The sequence below is a fragment of the Lygodium microphyllum genome, chromosome 6 (genome assembly GCF_053477565.2).
Source record: "Lygodium microphyllum isolate KBCC chromosome 6, Lygodium_microphyllum_v1.1.10, whole genome shotgun sequence".
NCBI classification, from domain to species: domain Eukaryota; kingdom Viridiplantae; phylum Streptophyta; class Polypodiopsida; order Schizaeales; family Lygodiaceae; genus Lygodium; species Lygodium microphyllum.
In genome coordinates, this window is record NC_141140.1 from 49,795,548 (window position 1) to 49,808,855 (window position 13,308).

The following is a 13,308-nucleotide window of genomic DNA, read 5'->3' on the forward strand; positions in this document are numbered from 1 at the left end:
ACCAGAAGTGTTGGTACTAGTGCTCATGAAAAGGATGTAGACTCATCTCATGCAATTGATATAGAGACTATGACCTAGGTATGTGGCTCTAACCTAGTGACAATAAATGCCATTTTTTTATATCATGATAACTACTTGGAAAAGAATTAGAGATTGGCATTTTGCAAGATGCAGTTGATATCTTCATTATCAAGAGAGGATCAATAAGGATGGTGGGTGCATCGGTTGAGAATTTCACATGTCTTTTTGATAGATATGTTCATAGGACTACCAGTACTCATTTTCTTGTGTTTATCATGTGGCCTACTGGTTCTTACATGGTCATGGAGGTGACAAATCTTGATGTTTAAGAGTGGGTAGTAGTTTGGGCAACCAAGAATGAGGAGTTTAAAAATGAGCTTTCTATCACACTGAGTGCAAGAACCTCGAAAAATAGAAATTTATATATGGGATGGAAACCATCATTTTAAGATGTGGCATAACTATATTCACAAATGTATGTATCTTGCACTAGGGTTTCTATCATTCATAGTCACACAAGTGCACCATGAGAAATGCCTTGCTTTGCTTCTGGCATGGTCCCATATGGCAACCTACCATGTGAGAGTGCGATATCAAATCCTTGAGGCTACAAAAAGCAGACAGAGGGGGAGTTGTTAATGACACTTTGTTAACGGCACTACAAGCTCAAAATGAGTAATTCTTAATCCACTCTTCTAGAGTGCTCTCCTTCAACATATTTTTCTATTTTCTCTAGTTTTATATTGTATGAGATCATGTGTTTTAAGCTTAGTCCATTGTTGTAGGATAGTATGAACCAATGTAACTTTTGTAGGAGATTTCTATTCTTAGAAGTTCAAGCTAGATAGGACCCCACAAATGTGAAATTCGGATGACAATGTGTTTAAATTAGTATAATATGATATGGCTATAGAAAGAAGAATTGGTGCTCCATGGTATAGTACTGTAAAGTGTCCACCTGTCTGCTTGTAGGACACGTCTTAGCAGCCCATCGAGAAGAGAGTCCAGAAAGCACCGCCCGGCACTCCCACGGAATGTCACAAGGTTTGCAATCTAGGTCTTCGCGAGTCTACCACGAGCGGAAGCATTCCGACCGTTCCCACTTAGGATCGACCTGAATCAGGGTTTCCCTAATGGTCAAGTTCCTTGGAGGTAACTAGCATCGAGCCCTAGATGAACTACTTTACACAGAAACATCAGGGTCGAAGCGGGTTTATATTGCACTTGGTTAAAGGAGAATGGGAAATGAGAGGGATGCAAAGATCGACCTCTCTGCCCATAAGGCATAGTCCCATTCCGTTCCCCTAAAACAGCATAAATCGGGACTCTAGCTTTCTATATTCTAGGTCATCGTTACCTTGCTATCAATTCCGTTGAGAAAAGTTCCCGGCCAACCGGGACCACCGTTCCGTAGGACGGACCCATGGTCACATCCACCGCACTTTCCTCAGGGTGCTTTAGTTATCTAATTACCTAGCACATTTAGTTTGACACACAAAAGCAGCTTCCTTAATTAGCCAATGAATCACTGGTTCCTTTACGTAACTTAAGCACTGCCATAGAAAAAAAATGTCAAGAAAGTTCCTTTTCAACATTTGATCTTATTTATCAGTCTTTGGAATACATTATATAATCCAGCGCGACGGCTATTCTATAATCCACCCGAAGGCTATTCCATAATCCACCCGAAGGCAATTCCATAATCCGCTCGAAGGAAATTCTAGCAATCCTCAGGGATCGCTATTCCAAGTTTTCGCTTGTAGACTAGTATGCGGGCCTCGAGATCTAATCTTGAGTCATGTCGGCCTCTTGTGCAGGGTCCAGAGGCAAGGGATTTACGAGCAGAGCCCCCTGGCACCCAACCATCCTCTTGCTCCAAGTAGCACCCACGGAGAGACCTCTTGCGGTGGGTTCGGTCCACGTACCTGGTGCGACTAAGAACCCCCTTGGATAGGGTCCAGGTAGACAGTCAGGGGTAACTGATGCTGCCTCTCCCTCAACGCTTTCAACCTGAAGCATTAGTTATTTTCCAGCATTAGTTCCTTGAGCAAAGAAGAACAAATAATGCTCCTAAGTGTACAAACACAAACACTCCAGTGGTCATTTATACGGCCAACTGCTAAGGTATAATTCCTTCTCTCCAAATACATCCAGCATTCTATCTAGGATCAATTGCGACTTGGCAAGTTCCCAAGGGTTTCATAAGCTGAGTTGCTTGTTTACCCTTTTATCCTTGGGTTAGGATTTATACCATGTTAACCCAAATTCTCAATACTTTAGGTTTCCTTATATTAAGGTCAATAAGTCCAGGGCAACCTCGTCGCCCTAACTTGACTGGTCAATTGCTTGCTAGGCAATTCATAATTACCCTAACTTGGCAAATTAGCCTCACGGAAGGGTGATGTAGCAAGATATCTACTCATCCTTAAGAAAATTAGACTTGTACTTAGAACCTGCCAACCCTTGTTCTAAGGAGTGGCAATACTATTTTGTGGTTTAGACACAAAACCATGCGACGTTGCAACTTGTTGCACGAGATAAGTGTCGCACCTAACTTGTGGGATTATTTCTCTTGACACACGGTATTCCTGGGTCAAGAATACTTTGGTCAAGATGTAGGGTTTGGGAGTCCTCTTGACCCAATCCAAACCTTAACCCTGCTAGGCTGATAGTCGTTTTGGCCTTAGGGTTTCTAAATTCATAGGGAAGTTTAGTATTTGGCCAATTGATCCTTAGGGTAAGAACCCTAGATTGTTCTTGTATGGGCGTTTAGCTAACCCTAACATTCTGTGAATGTGGGTAGGACCTTTGAGGTCGGAAATATTAAGTTGATTTCCCGAGTGTGATACTAGGCAGAATTTTAACACGGCTTAGCTCTACCTAGCGCATTGAGGTGATCATCATTTGAGTTACACCATTACAAGCAATTTACCTAATTGATCCAATTGCCTTGTAACAAGAGGTGACCTTTCCTTAGAAATGCAAATACTCTTCCTAAAAGATGTAAATAATTTCAAGATATAACATTCCGTGCACATATGCAATTCATAGACTCTTTTCCTTCTATGCAGCTATAAGCTCTACAATGATTGTGCAACGTGTCCACTAGTATCATCCAGGACACGTCTTAGAAGTCCATCGGAAAGGATGTCTAGAAAATTCCGCCCAGCACTCCCATGGAATGTTACGGGATTTGCGATCTAGGGCTTTCCACGTCTGCCACATAGCGGAAGTATTCTGGCCGTTTCCACTTAGGATTGACCATAATTAGGGTTTTCCTGATTGGTCATTTCCTAACAGCAACTAGCGTCAGACCCAAGTGAACTACTTTACGCAGAAACGCCAGGTCTGAAGCGGATTCACGCTGCACTTGGTTCAAGAAGAATGGGAAACGAGAGGGATGCAAAGCTCAACCTCTCTGCCATCAGGCATAGTCCCATTCCATTGCCCTAAAATAGCGTAAATCGGGTAAGACATAACTCTAGGTTAACACTTTCATTGTTCGTGTCCTTTGATGATCATCCCACTGTTCTTTGAGATTTGATAAAAGTTCCTGGCCATCCGGGACCACCCAACTGTAGGACGGACCCATGGCCCATCCTCTGCACTTTCCTCGATTTGTTTTAGTTATGTAATTATCTAACACATTAGTTGGACATGTAACAATCAGCTTCTTTAATTAATCCATTAAGCACTCGTTCCTTCACGTAATTTTATCACGTGACATAGAAAAACAATATCAGACAAGTTCTTTATTAACATATCATCATATTTATCTTTGAAATACAAAAGTTCTACCCATAGGCTTATCCACAATCCACCCGAAGGCTATCCAGCAATCCACAGGGATCATTATTCCAAGTTTTCGCCTGTAGACTAGTATGGGGGCCTCGAGATCCAATCCCGAGTCATGTTAGCCTCTTGCGCAGGACTCGAAAGGCAAGGAATTTACAGCCAGAGCCCCCTTGGCACCCAAGCGTCCTCCTGCTCCAAGTAGTGCCCAATGGAGAGACCTCTTGCGGCGGGTTTGGTCCACAATCCCTGGCGCGGTCAACAACCCCCTTGGTTAGGGTCAGGCAGGCAGTCGGGGGTAACTGAAGCTGTCTCTCCCTTCAGGCCTTCAACCTGGGTTTGGGGTGAGATATCCACATGGATATCGGGAGATGACCCTCCCGCAGCTACTCCTTGGACTTTCTTAGGAGGCATCACAGTTGTAGTCCTTCGAAGGTGGAAGCAGCTTTACACTCCTTTTCAGAATTCCACCGTCGCTCGCTTGCATGCCAATACTCTTCTTCTCTTTTTTCGAGTAGGGGAGAAACCAAGTCCAAGGGTATTTTGGAAAGGCATAGAACAGTTAAGGGTCTAGCCACGAGGAGGGGTAATAAGACCTTCAAGGTCTTAGTTTTTTTGGGAGGGAAAGGTTTACAAAGGCTAAAGAAAAGGCCCTATAAGGGTATATACATGGTGAAAAGGGTGTGTGTGTGTGTGGTTTCAAAAGGCGTAAGAAGAGGCCTTGGGAGAACTTTGGACACGGGAGTGAAAGATATAGGAAGCGGGATCTTGGAGGGATTTTTTTAGGACACGGGGGAAGGGTGTGTGGACATAGGGAGGAAAAGGACTTAGGGGTTTCAAACCCAGGGGGGGAAAGATGAAGGGTAACACAAGGGGGGGTGAAAAAGAAAAAGGGGAAAGGTGAAGGGTGAAAGGGGGCTTATAGCACGGGGGGAAAAGGTGTGTAAAACGGGGACATGAGGGAGGGTGAAAGGGCCTTATAAAAAAGATTAAAACCGGGAGAGGGAGGAGGTTAATAAAAGGTATAGGAAGGGGGGCTTAGACTTCTTGGAAGCTTCTGTAAGTGGGTTTATAACACGAAAGGAGAGAGAGGATGATTTTGACGTCGGCTTGCTGGCGTCCAAGGCCAAATGATGGGCGTGATGGGTCTCGGCGGTGCTCCTCCCTCATGGCGCAGTGGTGTTACACTCCCCCCCAGCTGTCCTCTCTCACACGGCCACGTTCGAATCTCACACCCTCCTCCCTAACTCGTTTAATGGTAGTTCAGGCGTAGTCTTCCCTTCTCAGAATCCCCTCTCTCGTTTAATCCTGGTGGCATCATGACTCATGGCCCCCTCCCCTAGCTCCCATGGTGAAGGGTTTTATAGGGAGAGGGAGAGGTACCTCCCTCCCTCCACGCGCCATGTGCATGGCATTCACATTCGCTCATCCATGACCTCCTTCGCAAGCTTACATGCCTGCTTTACTCTCCCTCCTCCAGCACAACCTTCGGCTAGGGAGGAAATAAAAAGATTAAAAGAAATTTTTTAAACATAAGTTCTCTCAATTTCCTCTTGACCTCCTCCCAAGAGGAGGTCCACACGGAAATATGCGGTTACAATAAACCATAGTTTCGGTTCTACAAATGGAGATTATGATACATCGTGTTTTAAATTCACACCGTCCGTGACCCAATGCCAGCTTTGTCTTTTGCCCAAGAATTCTCATGGCTTCGTAATATAACTTTAACAAAAATATTACAGATCGTTACTTTTCCTTGCCTAAACTATAATGATTGACAATTTAGAGCTAACTCCTATAAACCCTACGTTGATTTACATCAAGAACTATGCCTATAAATCCTTCGTTTAATGCATTGAATTCAAGCTTTAATATGAAAATGCATCCTTTCCTAAATACAAACTTTGATAAAAGAAGTCCATGCATGAGCGAATGCCATGAGACCATTAATGATTTAACCCATCCTTTAGCACTTAACTGACCTAAAATGTAACCATCCTCGCATGCAATTTTCAAGTTCATAATTCCTTTCCATGCATTGCGATGATTTGGACATCATTCAATGGGTGTCTAAGATTATCCTCTATATAAACCACGACCATGAATTTACTTCATAAGTGCATCATGCAACATAAGCTCTATGCTTCTTAGAGCGATATCATCTTCTAAGTTATGCATTATACGTTCAAGACGATTGCAACTTGACCATGGAAGTGCAAACAATTTCAAATGCACAACATGCAACTAAATCTCGTAAATCGGGCAAGGAAACAAATTTCCCAATGTATTTTAACTTGACTATGCGAATTAAAGACATGCTTAAATGCATTCTTTTCATGCAAGACTATTAACGGAACTTGGGCATTAGGACTCAGGGTGTTGTCCACTTGCGTGCTCGGGGTGGAAGCTCCCGCGTGTGCGCCTCGAGTCTTTAGCTCAGAGCCATTTATGCAGTGTATTTTGTCGCAGCAACTCCCCTTGGGTCACTTCCACATATCAGATCCTCTCTGTCCGAGATCTTATATCCCACGCAGGACACGGACCTTGCAAATACAGTTTTAAGTAAACCCGCTCCTCCATACATGACGTGGGCTTGGTGTTTATTGAAGCACGTGGGGTAAGCACTTAGCCAAGGGTCTTTTGTTGTGGGGAGATTATTTTGGGTTGCATTTTTGCACGGGGAGTGCAGGGTGTAGGGCCGAATATTTCATTGCGAAAATATTACAAATACCCTAGCCATGTTGTTGGGACAACTTGTTTGAAAGGTGCATGATCCTTTTTTATTGATTTTATATTTTCATATAATATGTTAAAGTTTCTCCTGAGCACCTAGAACAATTATGTTTGCTAGATCAATGTGGCTTGAAATTACAAGGTGAGTTTGCACACATTGTGAGGGTAGCAATTGTTGATATGGATAGGATACGAGTTAGTGATGTATTGTATTGTGTCAAGTATAAAAAGTTTGTTAAACACATTAAGTCACTGTAAGTAGTAAGAAGATGTTTTGGCCTCCATCTCTCTTCTTATGTTCTTGGATGAGCTTCTTCGTGCATGTAGTATAGGTGTTCAATGTAGTAGCTCAATCAGGTTCCTCCACCATACAATTCCAATATGGTACATTAGAGTGTTGCCACTAAAAAAGGATAGTTTTGGAGGTTCAAGTTAAAAAGAAGGAGCAATAATTCAAGCAAGCAAGAAATTGGTAAAAATGTATCCCATTATCTCACTCTTTTCCTTGGATAGTGCATATGAAGATACCATTAGGGCTCGAGTTGTATCATCCACTTTAGTACTTTTAACCTTAGTACTTTTGCATGTATGTAGGCGCAATGTTGAGATGGCAAGCTCAACACGTCTTGTGAGGTGCCCGCCCATCAGATTTCTAGGCACTCTTTTAGCGGTCTATCAAGAAACAAATCTAAGTGTCACTGCACGGCACTCCCAGGGAATGTTCCGAGTTTTGTCGCCTAGGGTTTCCCGAATCCGCCTCACAACGGAACGTTCACGACCAAACCCACTAGGATCGACCTGAAATTCGGGTTCCTAGTTGTCAAGGTCTCCTATTAGCATTCTAGCGTCGTGTTTTGGACATCCTACTTTACACAGAGATACCCAATCCGAAGAAGCAGACCCATGCTGCAGTTGGTTCAAAGAGAATGGGAAACGAGAGGGATGCGCTACTCAACCTCTCTGCCCATAGGGCATAGCTCCATTCCGGTCCCCTAAAACGGCATGAATCGGGTTCTAACCTAACAATACCTAAAGGTCAAATGACGATAAAAACTTATGAGAAGCCTCCCAGTTCTCTGGGACCACCCTGCCATAGAACGGACCCGTCGGGGGTTCCGCCCACCCGCTTCCCTTAATAGCTTTAGTTTTCTAATTAAGTCCTACCACATTTATGTGTGACACTTAAAATCAGCTTCATTAATTAAGCCTTTTAGGGAACAGGGTTCGTTCGCATAACTTATAGCACAGACACAAAAACAGAGAAAAGCAATCTATTGACAAACAAGTTCAAACAAGTTCCTTAACTTATCTTCAAGTTAATGTTTGTCTCCCGCCCATAAAGGAGAATTTATGTTTCGCTTCTGTCCAACAGAAGTATCCCTTCTACCCTGCAGAAGTAACTCGTCCAATTCACATGGCAATGTCAAGATTGTGGGAGAGAAAGAAGAAGTCTCACTTGTAGCTCTCTTGCTTGCACAATGGGGGAATACACACAAAGAGGCTGAAAATAGTTTTCCTCTTCTTAGTTGTGTAAGCCAAAAAGAAGTCACATACAAAGAAATAGAAGAACCCTATATATGGGTCTTAAACCAAAGACAACTAACTAAGGTGGCATACTAACTGAGCCACGAACTAGAGTAGATAAGGATAGCTGTCATCTAGTTATTATTCATGGGCGGTGTACCAACCGCATCTGCAACTGACAAGTCGGTGACATAAATGCACAATGGTCACCCTGGCATATCACGAGTGGAGCTCGATATCTCAACACTCCCCCTCGAGCTCAATCCCAATTCCTGCACACCAAGCAGGTCTCTGAACTTGCGTAGCTTCTCTGCGCCCAAAGCCTTCGTGAATATGTCAGCTATCTAATCCTCTATGCTGACATAAACTAGATCAATAAGACCTAGTAAAACCCTCTCCCGCACATAGTGATAATGCACCTCAATGTGCTTTGTTCTAGCATGATAGACCGGGTTATTTACCAAGTGTATACTACTCATGTTGTCACAATAAATGACAACTAGCCCATCTGTAGGCTGATGCATATCTTAAAGTAGCTTATGCAACCAAGCTACCTCACATGCAACCATTGTTGCACCCCTGTACTCAGCCTCTGTGCTCGACAAGGCAACTGTAGGCTATTTCTTACTGCGCCAAGTGACTGCAGCACTCCCAAAAGAGAACACATATCCACTGGTAGATCGTCTATCAGAAATACTACCAGCCCAATCAGCATCAATGTATCCATGTAACTGTATCTGAACCCCAGTCTCATAAAATAGTCCATACTGCAATGTGGACTTCACATATCTGAGTATGCGTGCGTCTAGCCGCATCCAAATGTGGTTTCCTTGGAGCTTGCATAAACTGACTTACCAATCCAACATCATAGCTCAAATCTGGCCTGGTAATAGTCAAATAAATCAAACTTCCTACTATGCATCTGTACATAGTAGGGTCTTCGAGAAGCTCACCTGCATCTGTGCTCAACTTCACATTCTGCTCCAAAGGAACTGAAATAGGCTTACAGCCTGTCATCCCATATTTGGACAGCATGTCCAATCCATACTGCCTCTGCAAGAGCCATATCCCACTTGGTGATCTAATCACCTCAATGCCCAAGAAATAACACAGCTCTCCCAAATCCTTCATCTCAAACTTTTGCTTCAATAGCATTTTCACATGAAGGATATCTTCATCACTATCACCTGTGATAATCAAATCATCAACATAAATGACAAGCAGCATAATACCTTTCTCTGTTTTTCTCACATAAAGTGAGAAATCTGCCTTGGAAATCTGAAAGCCAATAGTGACAAGATACTATCCTATCTTGTCAGACCATGCTCTAGGTGCTTGCTTCAAGCCATACAAGGCTTTCTTCAACCTGCAAAAATAAACTCAGGATGAACAGCATGCACATAACCTGTGGATGCTCCATATAGATCTCTTCTTGCAAATCACCATGCAAGAAGGCATTCTTTACATCCATCTGATGTAAAGACCATTCCTTTGATGTAGCCATAGCAATGATTGCTCTTACGGTTGCCATCCTTGCAACCGGACTAAATGTTTCTTCATAGTCAATGCCATATGTTTGTGCATACCCCTTGACTACTAATCTTGCCTTGTATCTGTTCACAGAACCATCTGCATTGTGCTTCACCTTATAAACCCACTTACAGCCAATTGCATTCTTACCTTTAGGCAAAGGTACCAATTCCTATGTAGCATTTGCTTCCAAGGCATCCATTTATTTATCCATGGCTTTCTCCCATTTTTCTTTTCCCATGGCTTGCTCAAAAGAAGTAGGTTCTGGTTCCTCTATCACTTTGACCATATAGGCATAGTGAATGGCTGTAAATCCATCATATTTCAGCCTATCCACAGGATACCTAGCTCTGGTAGACCTGCGCAAGGTAGGTTCACTCCCAGGAGCTCTCAAAACATCCCTGGTCTTCCTTACTCCAAGTGTAACAATAGAAGGAATATCCAACTCATCATCAATGCTCTGTTCTGAGCCATTGGATTCACCATCCACATAAGAGTGACCTGCATTCACATCAAACATGGGCTGATCTACCTTCTCTTTTCCTTTTCATGATACCTGCATACCACTATCTACATTGCTTTGAGAAGATTCTCCTAATCTCAATCTGCCTGTCCATGGAGAAGAATGTGAACCACTGCTAGAGGACGCTCCAGGTCCACTAATGTTTTGTGACTGCTGCTATGAATTCTGTGCAGCATTACCATTTTGTGCATCTACATCATCAATCACATTTACTGGTTTATACCAGCTACTCATCTCATCAAAAACAACATCTCTGCTCACTGTAAACTTACGAGTAGAAGGGTTATAGCATCTATACCCTTTCTGCTGCAAAGAGTAACCAATAAAGATGCACTTCTCAGCTTTTGGATCCAACTTGGATCTCAACTCATCTGGCACATGAACATAGGCAATGCAACCAAAAATCTTCAAATGAGAAATATCTGGTTTCCTACCAGTATACCTCTCCTCTGGAGTCATCCCATGTATTGCTGCAGTGGGAGTCCTATTCATTATGTAGACTATTGTAGCAACTGCTTCAGCCCAATAAAAATCTGGCAAGTCTTTTTCATTGAGCATGGCACGAGATACCTCTCCAATATGCCTGTTTTTCCTTTCTGCAATTCCATTTTATTGTGGGATATGACTGCATGAATATTGCTGCTTTATAACATGCTCCTGCAGGAATCTTGCAAACTCATTTGAGAGATCTCTCCCCCTCCATCTGACCTTAGGCATTTTATTTTCAGGCCTCTTTCTTTTTCAACCATAGCTTTAAGAGTTTTGAAATGCCCAAAAACTTCACTTTTCTTTTTCATAAAATACACCCAAACTTTTCTGCTATAGTCATCAATAAAAGTGACAAAATAATGACAGCCTCCAAGAGATGCAGCTTTAGTAGTCCACACATCAGAGTGGATTAATTCCAATGGCTTCTCACTCTCTTGAACATGTCTAGGAAATGGTTTCCTTGCCTGTTTTCCAAATTGGCAGGCTTCACATACCTTATGCATTTCTGCAACCTTGAATTTAGGCAATCCTGCAACAATATTTTGGGCTTGCATTGATTTAAGTCGTTGTACATTAACATGACCAATGCGTTTATGCCAGATATCAATATCTGCAACTACACCGGTCCCATGTGCAAACATTGATGCACTCAATTCAGACATGTCTGCATCCAACGTAAACATTCTGCCCTTCTTCTTTCCTTTTTCTATCAAGCAACCTTTATTTTTCATATCCTCAACAAAGCATCCATGAGGATTAAATCTGACCTGCAAGCCCTGCTCAACCATTTGACCAACAGAAACCAGATTCTTGGTGATATTCGGGACATGAAATACATTGGACAGGTATTTATTTTTTCCATCTTGCATAGACAAAGGAATTTTTCTAATCTGCACAATAGGATGTGCAGTATCATCACCAGTCTCCACAAATCCTGGTTTTTCCATTTTCCTTGCATCCTCCATCCATTCTGCATGACCTGTCATGTGGTTTGATGCACCTGAGTCAACATACCATACATCATTACTTTCTTCTGCACTTGTCACAGAATTGTTCATGTGCTGCACCATAAACAAATGCTCATTTCTGTCATCACCCTGTCTACTAGAAGATGCATAATTCCCTTGTTGCAGTTTTCCATTCATGATGTCATTCTGCTTTTTATAGCAGTCTTTAGCCATATGACCCATTTTACCACAATAGTAGCATTCAACATTACTGTTTGCATATTGGCCTCTTTGCCATCCACCATGACCTCTTTGGCTCCCCCTGCCTCTAGAGTTACCACGTCCTCCTCCATAGGACTGGTTTTCTTGAGTTTGCTGCATATTCTGATTTCTACCACGGCCTCCAAATCGGCCCCCTCTACCTTTTCCTCTACCTCTTCCAGCATTTGAGTAGAAGACAGCTTCTTTTGAAGTTCCTCCTGAAGAAGATGCACCACCATTTCTCTGCTCCTCAGAAATTAGAAGAGCAATCAACTCCTCAAAATCAGGAAATCTTTCACGGACGGAAATGGATGTTCGGAACTGTGCATAATCCTTTCCTAGACCATTTAAGGTCACAGAAACTAAATCATCATCTTCCACTGGCGACCCAATAGAAGCAAGTGCATCTGCAATCTTCTTCACCTTCATGTGGTAGTCATTGATGCTCATACTTTCTCTTTGCACATTGTGTAACTCTTGCTTGAGCTGCATTTTCCTGGCTTGCGTATTTGTGCTATACATTTTTGATAAAGTATCCCATGCCTCCTTTGGCGTACTTGCATCCTGAATATGCACAATCATAGAGTCTGAAATTACGATAGACAGCCAATACATAACTTTCCTAGCTCTCTCATGCCATGCTTTAAATGCCTGTATTTGCTGTTGATTGGGAACATCAGGAAGAACTGGTTCTTCTTCATTTCCTGCAACAAATTCCCAATATCCTTTTCCCATAAGGAAATTCGTCATTCTAAACTTCCATGCTTGGAAGTTGTTCTTGTCAAGCTTTTCAGTGACAATCTGTGAAAGAGAATCAGACGCCATTACAGAACACTGCAAAAAATTCTGTCATTACAAAAAACACAGCTTCACCCTCACAAGGGTAAATCTGCAAAACTGGCGAAAGTGGTATTTGACCACACAGTCACTTCCTAGACGATTTTGCATAAACAAGAACCAAGGATGATTTTGTAACTCCCAATGTCTTTGCACACAAGCATACGATGCAATTTCTGTGGTAACTTTTCACCGACCTGTAGAACAGTAGTCGCACAGCACAAAACTGAGCCTTTTTCTGAGTGCGTGCAGAAAACTTCCGCCTCCAAAATAGGCACCGAAATGGCCTCAAATCAAAAAAACAGGGTCACCGCGAAGGGCATCTCAACCTGAGACAATGCACTCTTGCAATTTCCGGTTGTGCTACCTACAGAGATCTGCTCCCAAAATAGAAAATGAAAGCAACACTGCTCCTCTTACCAGAACACCGCAAGCTTGGCTTGCTTTCTTCAGCTCCTTACCACGAACAAGGCTCTGATACCATGTCAAGTTTGTGGGAGAGAAGGAAAGAGTCTCACTTGTAACTTTCTTGCTTGCACAATGGGGGAATACACACAAAGGTGGAGGCTGAAAACAATTTTCCTCTTCTTAGTTGTGTAAGACAAAAAAAAGTCACATACAAAGAAATAGAAGAACCCTATATATGGGTCT